Genomic DNA, 23,160 nt, shown 5'->3' on the forward strand with positions numbered 1-23,160 from the left:
TAGGAATGCAGTCCCGATGTCCAACTGGCACTCCCTAGACAGATAGGCGCCAATGGATGACCATTGATCATGATAGCCAGGCTTAGCTAAGTGCATCCCCCTTTGGGAGCTGTCCTAGGACCTTAAATCACCCTGCACTAATGGTCTCTCTGTGGCTGCACCACAGAGATGAACAGAGAAATGGGGCCTCATTTGGGAAGCTCAGAAACACTTAATTCTGCCTTATTAATAAGCCTCGCCGCTACATGGTCATGTAGATGCTGTGATCCAAGGGTGGGGTGATGGGCCAGGTAGACGTTTGGGAGCAGGGCACAGCACTGTGAGATCTCAGCTTTGATTCTCTGGATGGTGTGGTGCTGCTCATCCTGTCTTGACAGCAGGGTGGAGATGACAATTGGGAGCGAGGGAACTCCTGTATGGCCCTCTCTGCCACTCTCCTAATGGACTGGGCCACCTGCTCCCTCCAGGTCCTCAGATCGTTGGTGCCGGTGTGGATGATGATGTGCCGTGGGGCTCCCAGGACAGACCTGGACAGCAGCTGCAGGGCCTTCTCCGTCGTCGGACACCAGAGCTTTGCTGTTTGTAGTTCCGGGAAGAGCTTGTGCTCATCGATGTACTTCCCGTTGGAGTCAATGAGAAGGGCTACTTCCATGCATCTGCCTCTGGTGTCTGGTGTGCTGCCAGGCGGGGGGCTGCATGGGGGGTGTAGTGTGTGAGGTGGAGGTGTTAGGTGGGGCCGTCTCTGGGGCTGGGTGTGTGTGTGGGTCACCCTGAGTGTTTGGCAAGGTGGATGTGCTTTTGGGCAGTGATGTTGTGAGTGGATCTGGGATGCCGGGGGGTGCAGTGGGTGTGGTGTTTGCTACGGTGGGGGTACTGGGTAAGTGGGAGTTGGTGGTGGGGGTTGTAGGGATGTCAGGTTGTGTGGGGGTCGGTGTGTCTTTGCGGGTTGGGGGTGGGTGTTGTGTGTTGGGTGTTCTGGGCCTCAGGGCTGTTCTGTTGCAGTCGGGGCTGCAGTGGGAAGTAGTGAGTTTCCTCAGCTGTTCTTTGAGGGTCTTGCTTGTCCTCTCCGCGAGCTGCACCTCCTCTCTCAGCTCTGCTACTTCCGACTGCAGCTTACTGTTGTCCTGCAGCAACTCTTCCATCTGTGCCCTGAGCTGTTTGTTGGAGGTTTTGCATTCGTTCCTGTGTTTGTTAACCTCGTCTCTTAGCTGTTGTGCTGTCTGCCCCTCTGTGAGTCTCCCCAGCATCAGTTCCTTGGACTCAGTGAAGTCCAGCTCCAAAGCAGAGAGTTTCTCTCTCAGGAGGCGCGCTGTGCTGTGGTCATAGGGGGGTTGGTGTGGGCCGTGTGTGTCTGGGTGGTGTGATTCAGTGTTGCCTAGGGCTACACTCTTGCTGATCTGTTCTGTAGCTGTGGCTGTGTTCGTGGGCTCAGAGTCAGGTGGAGCTGAACTCTCCGGTGTGGTAGGCATCAGGCTACTGGATCTCTCTCCTGTTTCTGGGGGAGGTTTCTCCAGGTCAGCCTGTGATTTCAGGTCTGTGAACTTTTCCTCAAATAGCTCCAGAGCAGCCTCACTGCCCTTTATCATCACTGTACCATTGTGGTAAGTGTTGACGGTCAGGACAGTGTCTTCTAGCTCACTGTCACCCCCTATGGAGATTTGCCTGCCTTTGCTGATGCCCCTTCTCGTGGTGTTTGTATATGTCTTGCACACAGCTGTGTGCCAGGCATTTGGGTGCTCAGTAAAGAAGAGCAGGTTTTAATGTGTTTTTCTCCTGCCTGGCAGTAGTCAGCGATAAGGGTCTCTGGATTTTCCTTCATCCATGTGTCTTTGTACTGTTTCCTGGTCTTAACGGTTTTTGCGTCCTCAGGGTATTGGAGTACTGTGCTGAGAGGGCAGGGCTGGTCCAGTGGGGCTGTCTTCTGCTCTGTACTCATCTTGCTTCTTTTAAATACAATCGGCCCAGGTGAGAAGAGCAAAAAGACAGCCTGGCTAGGGCGTTTTGAATACAATCAGCCCCACTGTTGCTTGGGAACAGGTTCTTCAACTTTGGCCTTTTGAGTTTAATGGGCCCAAGTGGTATTTGGTTTAGTTTAAACTTTAAGGTAACTTTTTCTAAAGACTTTTTTTTTACTTTTATTTAGTAAATCAGTTCAATTTTAGAGGCCTCTTCAAATAAGGAGAAGAAAGATCAGGGCTTACCAGTTGTTTTTCGTGCTTATGGCTGAGTTCTTGGCTTCTCTTGATGCTGCTTGTATTTTCCCTTTCCTTCTTGTTTCCTTTGGTGTACTTTTTATTTCTTTCTTGTCTTCTTATTCTATTTCCTTGTTTTAATTGTTCCTTTTTTTCTGTTTGTTCCTCTTCATTTCTTGAAGATTTTTCTCTTTGAAGTTTTTCCTCAGGTCCTTTATCTTCAGGTGTAGCTGTGTCTTATAGTTGGTCTTCAGATTTTCAGATGTTTGCTTTGTTGTTTTTTTTTCAATGATAAATTATTTCTTTACTTCTTTGGTTTTCTTTCGTTTTTGTTAGATGTTGCCTTATTCCTAGACTATTTGTTCAGTTACAGAAAACAATAAAATCTCAAAGAAATTAGGAGCTCATCTTCTGAGCTGCCTCTCTCTCTCTCAGTAAATACTGTTACTGTCACTGCTCGATACCGATGTTAGCCTACTATACCATCTTCAGCCACAGCTAGAAAATGTACTGCTCTAGTACCAGAGCAAAAGAAAGCAAGGCCAACTTTGAATGGGCACATGTGTCAGATGCTGAATGTGACAAGGATGGGATTCAAACCCATGCATGCAAAGCCCAATGGATTAGTAGTCCATTGCCTTAACCACTTGGCCACCTCATCAAGAAAACTAGGCTGTCCGTACATGTGTTGGCGTGCTCCAGATGATCTTTTTTTTTTCCCTTGTACTCGAAGGGTCATTTTCCTGTTCCACATGCGATTTCAACATTTTCTTTGGGAGATGTCAAGCCACCAAGCCACTGCTGTGCTTCAGTGGCCGGTGTGGAGTTCAGTGGCCCTGTTGTCCACGGAAAGCACATTGAGCTCCTTTGACATGAAAAGTTCCAGATAAAAGCCATTTGTCATCCTTTCTCTTGGTGTCGATGTTGCTTTTGTATGTAAAGGTGGCAACTTGCTCAGCGAGCAGGCGGAGCGCGCACCGAATGCAGATGTCTCAGAGCGGTGTGTCCAAGTGGTTGTAAAAGGACACCACTCCAGGGGTGCTGTGGCTTAGTTGGTTAAAGCGCCTGCTTCGTAAACAGGAGATCCTGGGTCTGAATCCCAGTGGTGCCTTTTTTTTCTGTCTTCTCGTACAGAACTGGTCATTATGGATAACCTCCTACGGCTAGACTTAATTAAATGCAAGTATTAATTTCCTGTCTTGAACGACTTTTTTTTAAATGGATGCAACTTGCAAAAGATGAAATACAAACCTTGCTAATCTGCGCTTGTGGCTGGCAAAAAAAAGTCAGCAATGTTTTCTCATTAACCTTAACCCTGCGAATGGAGAATAGTTAAATGACCAAGTCTATGCAGCTTAATTGGTCCGCACATCGGGCTCTTAGGGTGGTGAATCACGCTCACCCCAGTCCTTAATCTTTTAAACAGGATAAAAAATTGAACCTAGCCGCCACATCTCATACATTCTGTTCAGTGATATAAAGGTAACATCTATCCTCGCTCCAGAGAAAATCACACGTTGAGGGCATTTTTTTTTTCACTTTACCATGAGTCGGGCTCGGCTGCACAGAGGCGAGAGCAGAGCAATGAGGTCACGGGGACAGGGTAGTCACACGTTGGCAGTTTAAACACGCGGAAGATCACTGAGGGATCTATATGGACCCTCCGTGCGCCATCAGTCCGCACTCTGGACTCTGAATCCTGCCATCCGAGTTTAGATCTTGGCTGAACCTGAGCTGCAGTTCCTTCTTAAAACGTAATCTGGTGAGCGTTTTATAGAATTGTTCTTGTATGGATTCAGAACTAGCAATACATCAGGAACGAACCGGTCTTCTTCCTGTCTAAAGAGTGTGACCTGCTTGGACCCGCAGTCGCTTTTCTCATGTGCACAAACTCTCACTAGTAAGCCAGAACTAACTAGCCGGTCTTCAGAGAGCCTACTACTAGAGCGTCGCAGCAGGAGTCTCTCCCACTTCCCTCATGCCAAACCAGCACTGCCTGACACTAGGCCAGAGAATGCTGATTGGACACAGCAACAAGCCTGCCACTGTTTCTTTGTGTCCGCGGGAGATCTGAATCCACACAGATTGGATGAGTATTCAACATTCTGAGTTACAGCTCGAGAATTCAATTGTTACCTCAACCCCAGTTGATATCAGTTTAATTCCTATGAGTGATGTACTTGCTTTTGAGTATCTAGTGTAGAAGCTGAAATCAAAGCTCATTAACGAAATGGTATAAATGAATGGTATACTGAATGTATGTCCCTCTTGGTTTGTAACTCTTCGTGATCGAATATATACCTTTTGTATTCTGCTAACCCTCACTATAAGATCTGTTATGTTTATATACACATTTTATGCCTTAATAAATGTATTGTCGTGTAATAGTATCCGTGTGTGTGTGTGTGTTATCCCGCAAGGTTGGTTTTCTAATAGCCATCAAAGAATCATTTTGTGGCTTACTGCTACAATTAATAATTGTCCCTGTAATGCACAAAACCCCTACATTTATTGGTGCCTCATGAGAGGATGCCTACAAACTCAAACTCAGTGACTGACTACAGAAAGTGATAAATAGCACTAAAGAATCTGCTAACGTGCACTAGAACAGTCCAGAATGCTGGTTCTGCTGGCGATCCTCTCCTGGGTCCCTGCTCCGGACGTCCCTTCCCCCACCTCTCTGGGCAGACCAGACACCCGCAGTGCAGCTCTTCACCACTACCATATTTTTTTATTTATTTTACCTTATACGGCATCCAAAGTTTCATCTAAATGCTCAGAATACCCCATTTCTGGTACCAAAATTTGTAGCCCGGCAAAGAACACACCGTACTACAATGAATTTAAATGGGGATTTTTTAATTCTGGATCTGCATGAAATCATAAAAATGAGGGGTTGTATTATTTTCTGTTACAGAACTTAGATTGGATGCAGTATAACCTTTAACTCAAAAGCTTCACATAGATATACCTGGAGATATACACACACCAGGATGCACAAAGAGCTACTATAGCTCTTTGTTATTATAGATACTATAATAACAAAGACAAAGCAAAAAATATGGTAGTGGCAATTTCCTCTTTGATCTCGCCTAATCCAAGATGCACAGAACATCAGTCTTATTTGAACATGCTCTTTGCATTCACATCATGCGTAGCCACAGGCCACGCTCAACTGTACGTTGTCCACTCCCACAATTACTGGCGTGCTGATGTCACTCATACGTGCATGTCTTAAAGAGACAGCTACCAATTTCAGTGTCAGATTTCAAATATCCCCTCCATAACCTCCTGGTTACACAGTCATCGCTCAGAATCCCCAGTAAGATTCTCCCCAATTCAGTTTTGCAGTGCTTTAGCTCTTTCAAAAGGTTGTGCTTTGTTAGTCGCATTCCTAGGTTCATTACAGCATTTGAAAATATTCACCAATGTGTTGGCTGGGAATCAAACCTGGATCAACTGCTTGGAAGGCAGCTTTGCTCACCACTATACCACCAACGTACACACCCAGAAGCCATGCAGCACACCATCAGAGAATGCTCACGATATCGGAAGCTGTCTCTGGGACGTGCTGATTCCACATATTGTGAATAAATCATGATATGGTTAGTAACTGTAGCTAGACGTTCAAATGAGTTTCATGGCCAGATGGACTGTTTCCTCCAGCGGTATAGTATTGCAGTGAGACAGCACGATGCCTGCAAGACTATGTCACGCTAAACGCCACAGATTGTGATTGTCCATTCGTGTCAGTCGTCCTGCAGCTACAGGAAGAGAGACACAAACATGCTGCAATGCTTTCAGGACATTAGGATTTGTTTGTGCAACATCCGAGAAAAGTACTTGTGGATTCAAAGTGAACTGTACGTGCCTGCCCCCTTTCATCTGTAGTGCATGAATTCCTCCCGGCATGCACCGGGGTAAAGTTCGATAACGATTTTGGCATGCCAGTAGCGTTTTCACGAAACCTCCTAGGGTTACGAGAACACTTGCTTTGTGTATAAAGTACATTGTGACTGTTTTCACAGCCTTCACTTTGTCGTTTTTATCACATTTTTTTGACAACTCACTAATATTCTCTTGTCCATATCAACACAATGGAAACACAGAACGCCTTCAAACCAGATGCATTTTAAAGAAGACCCCCTTATTTCAGTATATTACCTGTAGTGCTATATTCAAAAAATCATTAAAAAATAAAGAAAAGTTTCACAACCCAAAACAAAGCTGGGAAAGGTCAGAGGACCGGCCTAGTATGTGAAACACTTAGCTGCAGCATTGTGGGTGTTGTGCTTAAAAAGAAATTGAGTCATGAAGAAGACCCCACTATCCCAGTGTATTGCATGTCTCATGGTGCCAATATAAAACGAAAAGGTTTCACAAGCCAAAGCAAGGCTTGGAAAGGTCAGAGGACCTGCTTAGTGTGTAAAACACTTACTTGCAGCATTGTGGGTGCTGTGGTTTGAATGCTATTGTCTTCTGAACAGCATTCCCCTATCCCAGTGCATAGTGCCACATTAAATAAAAGCACGAGAAAAAGAGATTCAGAACGCAAAGCTGTGTCAGTCTTCTGTGTAAAAAATCGGTTGGTACATCATGGGAGCTGTTTTTAATATGCTGCTGAGTAAAGAATATTGTTAATTTTCCTGCTGTCAGCAGTATTGTGTATATAGTTGACCCTTACCTGAATGAAAAGAGGATACAAAGAAAGGGTTTCAGAAATCAAACAAAGCTTTGGTCCCATGTTTACAGTCTGGGGAATTGGAGACTGCACTGTTCTGCTTCCTATGATGATATACAGGTTTGTCACACAAAACCGTATTGAGCAGTCTTTCTCACATTGTGAACGTGTGTATAGAGTGGTCCACCAGGTTCCAGTTAGTGCGTAATTATGCATCATTGAAAAAACGGAGGTTTAAAAAAAGATAATTAGCTCACTGAGAGTGTGAAAATTTTCACAAGTCATGGTCTTTAAAATGCATTTGGTTTGAAGGCGTTCTGTGTTTCCATTGCGAAGATATGGAGAAAAGAATATTCGTGCGTGGTCAAAAAAATGGCTTAAAAATGACATACAGATGCAGGCACAGACACGTACCGCGGGTAATTGGCTACGTCCTTGCAAATCGTGACGCGCGATGACGTGCAATACTGTGGTACATGATTGGTAGACTGACAGGGGCACTCGTGGTGCATTGGTTGGTCGTAGAAAGATTTAAATGTCTTTACTGTGCCCGTTTTAGTATTGAATATTTATATGGAATTTTACCACTGAAGGGAAATCTAAGTAGCTGAGCATAAAAAGAATAGGAGCATACTGTAATGCATGTGAAGGCCATAAACGATATTAATTTTGGAACATAAACATACAGTATTACAGTATATGGCTGGTCTCGGTACTTTAAAGAAAAAATACACACCAGTATTCCATTTCTCCCGAAACATTTTAAGCATCAAAGTCTTTAACTAACATGTGAAATAGCGTGTATAAAAAGTGGTAGTTTTAAGCTTTTCTGCTAATATAATATGGAATCGCATATCTAAAGAAATTAATAACGATATAATTATATTCATATACTGCAACACAGTAGTACACGCTGTACAATGTCTGTTGATTCTGTATGTGGGGCTGTTTCGCCTCTCCTCATGTGACCTTGTGGGTGGTACTGTGGTCTACGTTCCTGACCTCTGAACCGGAGGTTGTATGTTCAAATCCAGCTGGTGCCACAACTTTTCTTTTAACAAACATTTCTTTAAAAAAAATAAAATAGCAATACTATGGACAATTAATTGACTTTTTAGATTTCTACATATCACAACATGTTCGAATGTAAGTCATTTTTAATAACAATGAATAGTCACCTTGTTTCCTTCTGACAGCTGTCCCTGCTTCTGCTTCCTGCTTCTATCGTGCGTGTGTGTGTGGGGGGATCCCTTTAGATCTCCCTTCAGATTTAAAAGGTTATTAATCATATCTTCGGTGTTGCATCTTCCCAGTGTAGCTGATCTTTTGCTGCCTGGGTAAACTATCACAAAGCTTAAGAGAACTTAACATTTCTATTATGAACAAATTGTAAATACGACATTTACATTGGCATTATTAATTTGTCACTTGAGTGTATGGGGGATTGTCAGCTGTCACTGAGAGCAGAACCCCCCTCTTAGGCTGCTCAAACGATCTTTTAAATTTTTATAGAGAAATGGAGGCTGTACAGTATGCGTTACAATATAAACATTTTTATAGATTTAAATCGCTTTTGATTTAAATTGCAAACGCATGTTTAATTATATGTATTTTTAATTCACAATCGGACAAATGCAACGTAAATTGTTATCTTTGTCTTCTAAGTATCTTAATAAACTTTCAGCATAGCTTTCTCCCCGTTTAGATTTATTTTTCTTGGGATTTTTGGATCAAATGTGGAAAGATTAGATTGTAATCGTTTTTATTTTTTAAATACATTTTAGAAAAGTGTAATCTATACTAAAAAGCTGTATTTATTGAATACCACTCAATACTTATATTAATGGAGTTTAGTTGATACTGTTTAAACTTTTATTTTAAATTGTATTACAGCATTGTACACATGCTTAAAAGAGAAGAGAGAAAACACAAGCCTTCTTCAGGTGTGAGGGTTTCTACTCAGAATGAAATGCTAAAATGTAATGTAGGCTCTGAATGGGTTCAATTATGATTTGGGCTTGATTAAGGTCGCTGCCTTTCATCTAATTAGACACAAGAAGAGAAGAGGCTCTGGTGAAATTTCTCTTTTTTTAATTTCTCTTTCTTTCTTGGAAAAACATCTTACCCGCTGCAATCCGGGCACAGAAGGATTAAAAGAAGCCAGACAGGCAGGGGGGAGGGTGAGTTCTAAACAAAGAGGTATCCAGGTAACAGTGAAACGGGCAGACAGTCTGGGGAGTGCTTTGTGTATATTCTAATGGTAGTGGGGGCAGGGTGTGTGGGAACAGGCTTCCCAGTTTAGCCAATCTTGTTACAGCATGTTACAGTTTATTATTATTAACCATATTAATTTTAAGTGCTTAATGCCATTTTTTGACCACACACGAATATTCTTATGTCCATATCTTCGCAAGGGAATCAGTGCGAATTGTAATACTAATTAAATGACCTCGGGCACTTTCCACCCCCTCTGACACCAGGAACTCCTATTCTTAGCTCAGCAGCTCATTACAATATAGGGTGTTCAAATCGTTTTTTTTTTTTACACAGTGACACACCGTCGCGTTGTGAATCTGTTTTTCCGTGTTTACAAAGAAAGTGGAATACAGTGATACTACATGCTATATAGATACATATGTTTAGATATTTAGACCCGGCATGGCACCGAGAGAGGGAGGAGGCGCGGAGCTCAGCAGTACAGAACAAACGTTCCGCTGCCTGGAGCACTTAATGGCACCAATCGCGTCTGCATTTATAACTTAGTTTTTTAAATTAATCAAGCAATATGAAGCATCTCTTTTTACTTTTAAGTCCCTTAATTATCATTAAGCACAGCTTTCTCACCACTTAGACTACTTTTTGATACCATCCTTAGACAAAGCAGAAACTTGTACTTTCTAATGACATTACAAGTGGAAAGATTACAGATTTTAAACGTCTTTAATTTTGTTACGTTTTACATTTTAGAAATGTTTCATCTATACAAACACCACAAAACTATTTTCGATTGTATTTCTGAATGTTATGTTCCCTCAGTTCACTGTTTTAAATACATCAAATTAAGAAAGTAAGGTGTTAGCATAAACTATTAGTAATCAATATTATTAAATTTAGCACTGTAATAAGTTGTTGCACTTTCCCCCGCATCTTGTAAAAATATATTTTCATTGTTCAAATATACATTAAATCTGACTATCATATAATACGTTAAATACAAACTTGAGAAAAAACAGGGTAAAATATAATTCAAAATATTTTGCTAACAATGTTAACTGTTTACAAATAATAAAATGTATTAACTAAGGAGTAGGATGACACAGTTGTTAGTATGCTTTTTGTTTTGTTTCTTTTTCATAAATACAACAGTAGTACCTGATGTCCCAGTGGCTTTCAAAATTAAATTATGCATGCAAACCTGTGAACTAGAAAGATAACTAAAATATCCATCCATTTCAAATTTTGGCAAAGTGGTTAGCATTGCTATCTTGCAGCACTGGGATCCTAGGTTCAATTCCTGCTGTCCTGTGTGCGGGGTTTGCATGTTCTCTCTGGGTTACATGGTTTTTCTCCATATGTGTGATATAACTCCCTCTCGCACTCCAAAACATACTGGTAAGTTAATGGGTTTATGGGAAAACTGGCCCTGGTGTGTATGTATTTGTGTCTGTCTGTCCTGTGATGGACTGGCGCTATGTCCAGGGTGTATTCTGCCTTGTGTCCGTTGCTTACTGGGATAGGCTCCAAATCCTCTGTACTGGATAAAGAGATTAGAAATGGATGGAAGTAAAGGCACTGTGTGGATGGAACTATACACACTGTTAGAAACCCACTATGAAATGGCAGCATCTCACTGAGAATAAAACATTTTATAGTGCTGGCTTAAGGAAACAGCCTTTCCACCTCTCTTGCACATCAGTATCCATACCTAGTTATTTAAACAAATTGCCTCTAATTATAAACATCTTAATATGCTGGCTCTGTGGATCAGCATCAGCTACAGTATGTTTGCCCATTCCTTCAATTCATGTGCATCCAACACAGAGTTCAATGCTAGCAACTACTCAAAATCTAAAATACAATCCTCATTTCAGTATCTATGTAAACATAGAGTCTGTTAACTTCATCATCTTCATCAAAAGTATGCCTAACCTCATTAGCAAGTGTTCTTGTATCAGTGTATTCCTCAACTTTCCCAAAATTATCTTTTTCTTACCAACATCTCTAGTGTTTTATCCTGCAATAACTCAGCCAACACTTAAATCCCCAAAAGCTGCTTGTGTTAATTTCTTTAAATCACAAATATCATATGTAAATACTGGCCATGTAATACTCTGCATTGTGGAATAATAGTTTATTTTAAAGGGAACTAGAAAACTAGGAACTAGAGAAATCAAGAAAGGATTTTTTTTTTCTAGAATTAATAAATGCACATCCTGTTCACTGGGGAAATTAAATCCACACATTTTACAGAGTTATAATTTTGAAATATTGTAAACATTTTAGTGTATTTTTTATAATGATTGTTTTTAAAGAGCTCTAAAGCATACAAAACACAGACAACACCCATCATAACCCTTTACCTATTGGCCTTCACTTTAGAGCATATTTGTTATTCATGCTTTTTAGACTTATTTAAAGGTATTTTGTACAAAAAATGTTTAAATTTTTTATTCTTTTATTATTTTTGCACTTTACTGTGTCCATTAACATGGTGGAAGTCCGGTATTTCTGATTTTACACATTCCCCTGTAGCAGATTTTGTCTGTTAAATACAAAATCTGTTAAATCCGAAATCAGTTAAAGCAAAGTTTGTAAAACAGGAGGGCTTATTGTATGTACTGTATGTATATTTGTGTATGTAACTACACATACTTAAGGAAATATGTGTGGTTGTTTTTAAAACAACATGGAAAGGATAAAACTGTTAAACAAATCTATGTTTTAAAAACTGCCTTTTCACACTTAATTGAAAATTAAATTAATTTAAGGGTCTAAATATCTAAAAATATGTATCTATATAGCAGATAGTATCACTGTATTCCACTTTCTTTGTAAACACAGAAAAACAGATTCACAATGCGACGGTGTGTCACTGTGTAAAAAAAAACGGTTTGAACACCCTATATTGTAATAAGCTACTGAGCTAAGAATAGGAATGTTCCTGCTGTCAGAGGGGGTGGAAAGTGCCCACGGTCATTTAATTAGTATTACAATTCACACTGATTCCCTTGCGAAGATATGGACATAAGCACCTGAAGAAGGCTTGCGTTTTCTCTCTTCTCTTTCAAGCATGTGTACAATGCTGTAATACAATTTAAAATAATTAAAAGTTTAAACAGTACCAACTAAACTCCATAAATATAAGTATCGAGTGGTATAAATAAATACAGCTTTTTAGTATAGATTACACTTTTCTAAACTGTATTTAAAAAATAAAAACGATTACAATCTAATCTTTCCACATTTGATCCCAAAATCCCAAGAAAAATAAATCTAAACGGGGAGAAAGCTATGCTGAAAGTTTATTAAGATACTTAGAAGACAAAGATAACAATTTACGTTGCATTTGTCTGATTATGAATAAAAAAATACATTTAATTAAACACGCGTTTGCGATTTAAATCAAAATGGGGGTAACGGGGACTCTCTTTTATTATCAACACTAGTTCAATTGTGTCTCTTCTCAGATACTGTAGTTCGGCATTCAGGTAGATTGCCAGGCAAAATAAAAACAGGTTTCGATAGTTAATAACCACTTTTTATGCACGAAACACGGGTGATTTTTCTTCCTCCTGATCAGTTTAGAAATCTGTGTACGCTGTAAGGCTTTTACTTCTTAATTAAACTTTTAAGATACGCGTTTCGAATAAATGCAACATATTTTGTCTTCCTGGTGTGTAGAACAGATCAGCAGGTCTTTTTTCCCCAATCAGAGGGTAGTCAGATGGTTTCAGCCAATCACCATTCTGAAGCAGTACCGTAGTCTCTGGTATAGGGACACCCCAAAATTCTGTTGCATTTTCATTTTAGGAAATAATGAAACGGTTGGTTAAAAGCAAGGGAGATTGTCCATTATAGTGGACATAAGAACAAGAGTTTGCTGCGGCGTTATTGGAAACCCAATTTTAACACAAATCGCCGGCATTATATCCTAGAAGACACAGACCAGTGCCAGTGGGAGCATAAAGGAAAATGCAGACGAACTAGGGATTGGAAAGTTTCCAAGTGCTTGTACAATCGATGGAAATGTTCAAATAAATGTGCAAAAGAAATAAAAAATCATTTATTCCTTTATCATATTGGCTAGCTAATGTCCTCTCTTTGCTAGTTACCTGTGGCTGTGTTTCTGCGTTTCGTAGCAACGAGTGACTATAATCTCAGGCGGAGGAACGTAAACAGCTTAATTTTCGTGTTAAATAATTTTTTTTACTTAAAATTCATTCTATACAGTGTAGTGTGCTCTCTGAAGGCACCAGTTCTGTAGGGTTTGGGCATTTACAGGGACAATTATTAATTGTAGCCGTAAATCACAAAATTGATTCTTTTAATGGCTTTAGAATCCAACCTTGCGATATAACTCAAACAACGCACACACACAGGTACTAATACACGAGGATAAATTTATTAATACATAGAATATGCATGTAAACCTAACAGATCTTATCGAGAGGGTTATCAGAATACAAAAGGTATATATTCAATCAGTTACGAAGAGTTACATATATCAAGAGGACATACATTCAGTATATCATTCATTTAGACCGTTTCGTAAATGAACTTGGTTATAACTTCTACATTAGATACTCAAAACAAGTACATAACTCTTAGGAATTAAATTGATATCAACTGGTTGGGATAACAATTGAATTCTCGAGCAGTAATGCAGTGAAGTTGAATACTCATCCAATCTCTGGGGATTCAGATCTCCTGTGAGCTCTCTGGCTCCGTGCCAGGCTGTGCTGTGCGGCTTGCGACGGTGCCCTGCTGATGCTCTGCACAGCTCTCTGAAGACCAGCTAGTTAGTTTTGGCTGAAACTAGCAAAGTTGTGCTCAGGAGAAAAGATGACTGTGGGTCCCAGCAGGTCAGGAAGAGGACCGGTTCGTTCCTGATGAAGCGCTAGTTCTGAATAGTGATTCAGCTGTCCACAGTTCTGACCTGTTCACGAGGCTTGCTGCTGATGCTAACCTCGGGTGGATCCTCTGGTTACTCTCTGGCAACCTCCGCTCTAGACTCTTAGAACAAAGCAAAGTTCTGGCACTCGGACACACTGGCCGTTCCGTGGTTGTCCGGGCTGAGTCTCAGGATGGTCAGGAGGCACGCTGCGAGAATGTCCTGCCTTCTGCTCCTGGGCCGTCCTGCCCTGGAATTCTCCTTTGAATTCCCTTTAGAATAGTCCGAAAAAGTTCACAGAATTCACTTGGAGCTCTGTGTTGCCTGTTTTTACCTGGAGGAACTTCAGCTCATTCATTGGCTGAAAGTTCCATGGGCATCAGAGTCCCACGTGGGTTACTCGGCCCTACCAGTCCCTGATTGGTTGACCACGGTGAGATATGAGTCACTTAGTCCTGACACTTAGTAATGCAGTCCAGATGTCCAACTGGCACTCCCTAGACAGATAGGCGCCAATGGATGACCATTGATCATGATAGCCAGACTTAGCTAAATGCATCCCCCTTTGGGAGCTGTCCTAGGAAACCTTAAATCACCCTGCACTAATGGTCTCTCTGTGGCTGCTCCACAGAGATGAACAGAGAAATGGGGCCTCATTTGGGAAGCTCAGAAACACTTAATTCTGCCTTATTATTAAGCCTCGCCGCTACATATGGAATCGCGTATCTAAAGAAATTAATAACAATATAATTATATTCATGTACCGCAATACAAGAATAGTACACGCTGTACATTGTCTGTTGATAATGTTTCTGTAGTGCTTTTTCAGCACTCTGCATGTGACCTTGCTGGTGGCACAGTGGGTTAGGTTCCTGACTCCCATGTCACATGGTCTGTGATCAAATCCTGCTGGAGCCATGAATTGTTTTTAACAAACATTTCTTTGAAAAAATGAAACGTTTCCCTGAGTCAGAGATTAAATAAAACCTCACTCGCACCAAACAAATTTATATTTCTAAATATCACAACATGATCGAATTAAAGTAATTTTAATAACAATGAATAGTCACCTAGGCATTACAATATAAACATTTATATTGATTTAAATCGCCTTTTGATTTAAATCGCAAATGCGGGTTTAAATATATGTGTTTTTTGATTCACAATCAGACAAATGCAACATAAATTGATATCTTTGTCTTCTAAGTATCTTAATAAACAATAGCTTTTAATAAGCATAGCTTTCTCCCCGTTTAGATTTATTTTTCTTGGGATCTTGGGATCAAACGTGGAAAGATTAGATTGTAATCGTTTTTATTTTTTAAATACATTTTAGAAAAGTGTAATCTATACTAAAAAGCTGTACACCACCTGCTATAAAGATACATATTGTAATACTTTCGAGTTAGGATAGGACAGACACGAGAACTCAGACTTGCAGAGTTAAAGCAAGTTAAAGCCTTGATTTTATATATCACCTTTAAAATTGGCATCTCAAAGCAAAGTAAGTACCCAACACTGATTGTACCCATCTGTCATGCTAATAAAGTACCTTGAATTGAATTGAGGGAGAGAGGGGGGGAGGGCAAGCGAGAGAGCCAGGACAGACAGGCAAATAAGATACACTCCACAGACATTCACAACAGCGACATATCATAAAACGTTTGCACATATAGTTAAATTATTAGTTGTTTTTAAGGAAGCTAAAAAAAACACTTGAATTACTTATCCAGTCTCTCGACTGTTATTTTTCAAGCAATGCAACAAACGTTGGGCAATGTTTTTTTTTTAATCCAACATTGACAGCCACATCTTAAATCTTGTCAGTCAGCTCTTTTTCTCTATCACCTTAAGGACAGCACATACAAGGGTTAATTGCACAATGGACCGCGCAAAGAAATTTAAAATAGTCTTCTTTAGTTGTGAGGGCAGGAGTGGATCACAGAAGGCATAATCAGCAAATTAGGAAAACAAAGAACAGGACAGGTGAGACGTTTATCCAGAGAGCGAGTGATCAGAAAAAGGAACAGCTGTTAAGCCCAGGTTTTACGCTTTCTCTCTGCTGAATGAATAAAAGCATTTTATTAAAAACGCGTTTGTGTTTGTCTGGGTATTTACTTTGTAATCTGTGGTTTACATCTACTGTATTGCTTTGAGATGCCACTTTTAAAGGTGATATGTAAAATAAAGTTTTTTATTATTGTTATAGAGAAACATGATCAGATTTTCCCTGGTTCAGAAAAAAGACGATTAAAATCTGTAATCTTTCCACTTGTATGTCATCGGAAAATACAAGAAGTTTCTGCTTTGTGTAAGGATGGTATCAAAAAATAATCTAAGTGGTGAGAAAGCTGTGCTCCTCAAAGCGCTTTACAGGATAAAAACAATAACAACAATAGTGTTAGGCTGGGCAAACGATTTTTTCATAGAAATACAAAATGAGATATAATGATGTGTTCCAGCTAAGACATTAACAAGTAAAACCCCCCTCTCTGCGGGAGTGCTGGCTGTGACGAATTAAACCGGTTTCACAGGTATTTTCAAAGTAGAAGGGGGCGAGATTTCCAGCGAAAGACACCTCCCCCCTCCAAAACCAAGGAAGTACAGTACTTACTAGTTAAGAAAGCTAGGCTCCTCAATGAAATCGCTTTAACATGCTAATGCGTTGGTGTAACAGTCCGGGCGTGGCAAGCTTCTAATGTCAACTCGACTCGATTGGAAGACAATGAACATATTCTAGCCCTAAATGAATTAATAGCAAACATGGTTTACATAAAAGACATTTTTCCAAGAAAGTTTATAATACGATCTATAGTTGAAATCTGAGCCTTAATAAAAAGAAAAAGCATTTTCAGAGAGCAATTACACTGTGTTTATGTAGAAAAAGTGATTAGGTTTATGAGCAATCTAATTACTTATTCGTTTAAAACACTATATAAAATAAAGTTTATTATTAATTTGCTGGACAGAGCGGTGAACATTATTATGGATAAGACAAAGATAACGATCCTGATCAGTTTAGAAATCTGTGTACGCTGTAAGGTTTTTACTTCTTAAACTTTTAAAATACACGTTTCGAATAGGAAGAAATCATCTTCCTGGTACAGTATGTATAGCAAACCAGCACGTCTTTTTTCTCCAATCAGAGGGGTTAGACGCTCGGTTAAAAGCAAAGGAGAATGTTATAATGGACATAAAAACAAGAGTTCACTGGCATTATATCCTAGAAGACACAGACCGGCGCCAGACCGGGAGAATGCCCGCAGCGTAAAAGAAAATGCCTGATGAACTAGGGATTGGACAGTTTCCAAGTGCTTGTACAATCGATGGAAATGTTCAAATAAATGTGCAAAAGAAAAAACAAAATAATCATTTATTTCTTTATCATATTGGCTAGCTAATGTCCTCTCTTTGCTAGTTAGTGGCCATGTTTCTGCGTTGGGTAGCAACGGGTGACTGTTCTCAGGCAGAAGATGTAAACAGCTTAATTTTCGTGTTAAATATTTTTTTTTAATTAAAATTCATTCTATACAGCAATCGCATATCTGGGTACCGTTTTATAAAACTTTCATGCTTAAAATGTTTAGGGAGAATTAGAAGACTGGTGTGTATTTTTTCTTTAAACTACCAAGACCAGCCATACACAGTACAGTTTACGTACATACAGTAATGTTTATGTTCCTAAATTAATATCATTTATGACCTTCAGATGCGTTATGCTCCTCTTCTTTTTATGCTCAGCTACTAAAATTTCCCTTTAGTGGTAAAATTCCATATAAATATTGAAAACTAAGCGGATTAAAATGTGCACAGTAAAGACATTAAATGATTAAATCTTTTCACTACCAACCAATGCACCACGAGTGCCCCTGTCGGTCATTTTGGCCAGCCAATCACTTACCGCGGGGCACCGTAGGGTGGCTTGTGGGTAGATTACCTTACCGGGGGTTTGTACCGCACATTTTGAATGGCTGCATCTGTATATTGAATTTTACAACTAAAGGGAAATTTTAGTAGCATAAAAAGAAGAGGAGCATTATGCATCTGAAGGTCATAAACGATATTAATTTATGAACATAAACATATTACTGTACGTAAACTCTACTTTATATGGCTGGTCTTGATACAGATGCAGCCATTTAAAATGAGCGGGGTACGCCATGGTAAAACGCGGTGAGCGTGTCGCATCACAATGCGTCATAGCCCGTCATATCGCGTCATACCCCATAATACCGCAGTAAAATAATAGCATCTGGAATCATCACCAGGTGGAGCTAATAAAGCTTAACTCTCATGTACAGCATTTGAGCTGTCACCAGAAAACACCAGGTTTCAAATCCCAATCACTGCTGAGGGACAATCTTTATTCAATTAAGAATTTAATTTAATTAAAAATTAAACATTAAAAAGTTGGCATATTTTATGAAAGCAAGATTGCTCAGTTGGACAAAAGTACATAGCCTACCACCTTTATCATAAATATTTTAATTATGCAGAAATATCTTATGCATCACAGTATTTACCGAAGATATTACTAATAGTATTAATAATGAATGACCTTGGAAAAGCTGTAAACTCAAAGTATTACCCTGGTCCACATTCTTTGTAACCGTCTTTGAAAACGAAAATACTTTCTTTTTTCATTGACAAAAAGTAACACCACAGCATTTCGTTGGTCTGATCATGTATTCGTTTCCAATGATACAAAGTAAATCTTGAGAATCTCCGATTCACCATGCCTTTCACATGCTCATAAAAGAAATTAATTTAGGAACATAAACATATTACTGTATGTAAACTGTACTGTATATGGCTGGTCTTGGTAGTTTAAAGAAAAAATACACACCAGTATTCCATTTCTCCGTAAACATTTTAAGCATTAAAGTCTTACATGTTATTATTTCAGAAACATTTTTACATGCTCCTTCTGACCATATTATTGTACGTTTATGTACTTTGTGAAAAGTGATCGTTTTAACCTTTTCTGCAAATATGCTCGTTATCAGAGTAAACAAAAGCATACTTTGAGAATTTGATTTAGGAAATATAATATGGATTCGTGCATCTAAATAAATTAATAACGGTATAACTATATCCATGTACTGTAGCACAAACAGAAGTATTAGACTTTCCATTGCTATGTGTGTAGCTGTCACTTGACTGGCCTTGGTGGTGTGACAGCTCAAGTGACTGATTTATAACCCTGAGGTTGGGTGTTCCACCCAGCTGTCACCATGAGTTTTCTTTTAACAAATAAACATTTCTTTGAAAAACTAAAATAGCAAATATTATTGGCATTATATTGACATTTTTATATTTCTAAATATCACAACATGTTCATACTGTATGTACACAGCGGTACCGCAGGGTGTAGGGTGCAAATCGAAAGCCCTACATTAATATTGTGTATTTGCCTGGGGCTGCGTGGTTTTCGCATCTCTCTTTCTCTGTGCTGAATTTCACTCCACTCTCTGAGTCTGTGTCTACATTGTTTGTAAACAAACCAGTTTTACAGGTATTTTCAACTTAGAATGGGGCGAGCTTTCCATGAAAGACACTCCACCTTCCCCCACGGACACATGTTTTCTTAGAAAAACAGATTCACAACACGAAGCGTGCATCAGTCTTCTGTATTAAAACATTGGTTTGAACACCATGGGAGCTGTTTTTAATAAGCTGCTGAGTAAAGAATAGGAATATTCCTGCTGTCAGCAGTATTGTGTATATAGTTGACCCTTACCTGAATGAAAACAGGACATAAAGAAAGGGTTTCAGAAATCAAACAAAGCTTTATTCCTGTGCTTACAGTCTGGGTTATGCTGTTATGCTTCCTATGCTGATATATGGGTTTTTCGCACAAAGCCGTATTGAACAGTATTTCTCGCGTTGTGAACGTGTGTACACAGCGGTCCCCCCGAGTTCCAGTTAGTGTGTAATTACACATCAATGAAAAGAGAATTAGCTCACTGATTTTTTGAGTTTTACGTGGAGGCTGTGAACATTTTCACAAGTCGTGGTCTTTAAAATGCATTTGGTTTGAAGGCTTTCTGTTTCCCTTGCGAAGATATGAACAAAAGAAGCGTGGTAAAAAAATGGCTTCAAAATGAAGCTGTGTCACTCTTCTGTGCTTAGTGCTTAGTGCTTACTCTGCTTAGTGTGTAAAACACTTGCAGCATTGTGGGTGCTGTGGTTTAAATGCTATTGGCTTGTGAACAGCAGTGAAGGCTGTGAAAACAGTAACCTGTCCCCACACACCCTGCCCCCACTGCAATTAGAATATACACAAAGCACTGAAATTTTTAAAGTAGATGATCAGGTGTTAACTGGAGTAAAGTTAGCTTGAAGTTCAAGAATGATTTTGGCATGTGTGTAACTTTTTCACAAAACCTCCTAGAGTTATGAAAATGCTTGCTGTGTGTACAAAGTACATTGTTACTGTTTTCACAGCCTGTTAAATAAACACAGCCAAATTGAAACGCTTGGAGTTTGTAATGTAAGGGCACTGTGAACGAGTTAAACTTCTATGCAGGAAACATACTGATTCTTATGGAAGCCCGTTTCCACCAGGGAGTAAAGAAAAACATGCTAGGGAGTGAAAAAAAAAGCTATGGTATTCTCTCCGATGCAGTGCAGTTAAAAAAAATATATCTGATGCTGTTCCTAAATTAATATCATTTATGACCATCAGACCCTTTATGCTCCTTTTCTTTTTTCCAATGGATTGAACAGGGAGAGGCATTTCATTATGTATTTTTCACTGATGAAACAACAGTGGCTCTGGAACAGTTTTCAACCATGTCGTTTTATAAAAAGGGGAGATATGTGAACAAGCAAAACCCAAAATATCCACCGAAGTATAGCCTATTCTGCTCTGATAAGAGTAGAGGGGGTGGAAAGTTGTCTTTAAAATGCATTTGGTTTGAAGGCTTTCTGTTTCCCTTGCTAAGATATGGACATGCGTGGTAAAAACAAATGGCATAAAAATGACAAAGTGAAGGCTGTGAAAACATTCACAATGTACTTTATACACAAAGCAAGTGTTCTCACAACTCTAAGAGGTTTTGTGAAAATGCTACAGGCGTGCCAAAATCGTTTTTGAACTTCTAGCTGACTTGACCTTCCCCGGTTTTCATTTTCAGATTGTGAAACATGCATTTGTGATTTTAATCAAAATGGGGTTAGACCATTAGAGTTGCAATACACTTCCTCGTGATCATCTTAGAATCTTTGTGTAAGCTTTAAGTTTTTTTTTTACTTTTTAATTATACACTTGAAACACTTGAATTTTGTAAATGCAACATACATTCCGTACAGATACAGTACAACCACATTCTCCTGTCTTCCCATGGTGTAAAACGAATTAGCAGGTGATTGAGATAAAAATGCATCGCCCATTGAGTGGAATGTTCTCATTTGTTCTCAGATATAAAAAGAGGTGATAATTCTTAACAATTCCGTGTCGCATTAACTAACTCTTCAGTTTATTCTGCCAGACAGTACATGAATATAATTATATCACTATTAATTTGTTTAGGTACGCGATTCCATATTATATTCCCTGTTAATCAAATTCTAAAGGTATGCGTTTGTTTAATCCAATAACGAGCAAATTCACAGAAAAGGTTCACAAAGTATATAATCTTATTATGGTCAGAAGGAGCACGTAAAAACGTTTCCGAAATAACCACATGTAAGACTTTGATCCTTAAAATGTTTAGGGAGAAATGGAATACGGATGTGTATTTTTTCTTTAAACTACCAAGACCAGCAATATACAGTACAGTTTACATAATATTTTCATGTTCCTAAATTAATATATTTTATGAGCATGCAAAAGGTATGGTGAATCGGAGATTCTCAAGACTTACTTTGTGTGATTGGAAATGAATACGTGATCGGATCAACTAAATACTAGTTACTTTTTGTCAATGAAAAAATAAAGTTTTTTCATTTGCCAAGACGATTACAAAGAATGTGGACCAGGGTAATACTTTGAGTTTACAGCTTGTCCAACGTCATTCATTATTAATACAATTAGTGATATCTTCGGTAAAGACTGAGAGCAGGAACATTCCTATTCTTTACTCAGCAACTTATTAAAAACAGCAGCCACGGTTTTTTACACAGAAGAGTGACACAGCTTCGCCTTGTGAATCTGTTTTTCCATGTTTACAAAGAAAGTGGAATACAGTAATACTACCTGCTATATAGATACATATTTTCTAGATGTTTAGATCCTTAAATTAATATAATTATTTATTTCTTTTGATACATGATTCCATACTATATTCCCTATTATAAAACGAATAATTCCGGTCCTGAAATCTGATTGGCTGATACACATTCGAAGCCGTGCTATATTCTCTAATATACGCACACCCCGGAATTTTGACTTCACTGAGTGATAAAGAAATTTCAAAGACTACTTCTTAGCGTAAATAAAAAAGCTTGGATTCTCATGTATCTGATATCTTTTTCTGCTGTCTTTGTTGCGCTCTTGAGGATCCTTGTGATATTTTGAGCTCTCGTTGAATGATAAGTGTCGCATAGTTTAAGTCATTTTCATTCTTAGAAATTATGAAACACCCAGTTTAAAGCAAGGGAGTTTTTATGTCTGTTATAGTAAAAGAAAATTCCTGACGAACTAGGGATTGGACACTTTTTCAGTGCTTGTACAATCGATGGAAATGTTCAAATAAATGTGCTAAAGAAATAAACAAAAAACAAATCATTTATTCCTTTATCATATTGGCTAGCTAATGTCCTCTCTTTGCTAATTACTTGTGGCTGTGTTTCTGCGTTACGTAGCAACGAGGGACTATATTTTCAGGTGGAGGAATGTAAACAGCTTAATTTTCATGTTAAATAAATTTAAAAAAATAAAATTCATTCTATACAGAAATCGCATATTTGGGGACCGTTTTATAAAACTTTTATGCTTAAAATGTTTAGGGAGAAATGGAATACTGGTCTGTATTTTTTCTTTAAATTACCAAGACCAGCCATATACAGTACAGTTTACATACAGCAATATGTTTATGTTCCTAAATTAATATCTTTTATGAGCATGTGAAGGACATGGTGAATAGGAGATTCTCAAGACTTACTTTGTATGATTGGAAACGAATGCGTGATCGGATCAATGAAAAGCTGTGGTGTTACTTTTTGTCAATTAA

The 23,160-nt window shown here is 38.9% G+C and overlaps 1 non-coding gene across 1 annotated transcript; it reads right to left on the reverse strand.

Annotated features, from left to right (window-relative positions):
• Positions 1 to 2,771: 2,771 nt before the first annotated feature.
• trnas-acu (transfer RNA serine (anticodon ACU)) lies at positions 2,772 to 2,853 on the reverse strand. Its single transcript has one exon. It is a non-coding gene; the product is annotated as a tRNA-Ser (tRNA).
• Between the last annotated feature and the right edge of the window lie 20,307 nt (positions 2,854 to 23,160).

Source organism: Atractosteus spatula, chromosome 24 (assembly GCF_055471065.1).
Source record: "Atractosteus spatula isolate fAtrSpa1 chromosome 24, fAtrSpa1.hap1, whole genome shotgun sequence".
Lineage (NCBI taxonomy): Eukaryota > Metazoa > Chordata > Actinopteri > Semionotiformes > Lepisosteidae > Atractosteus > Atractosteus spatula.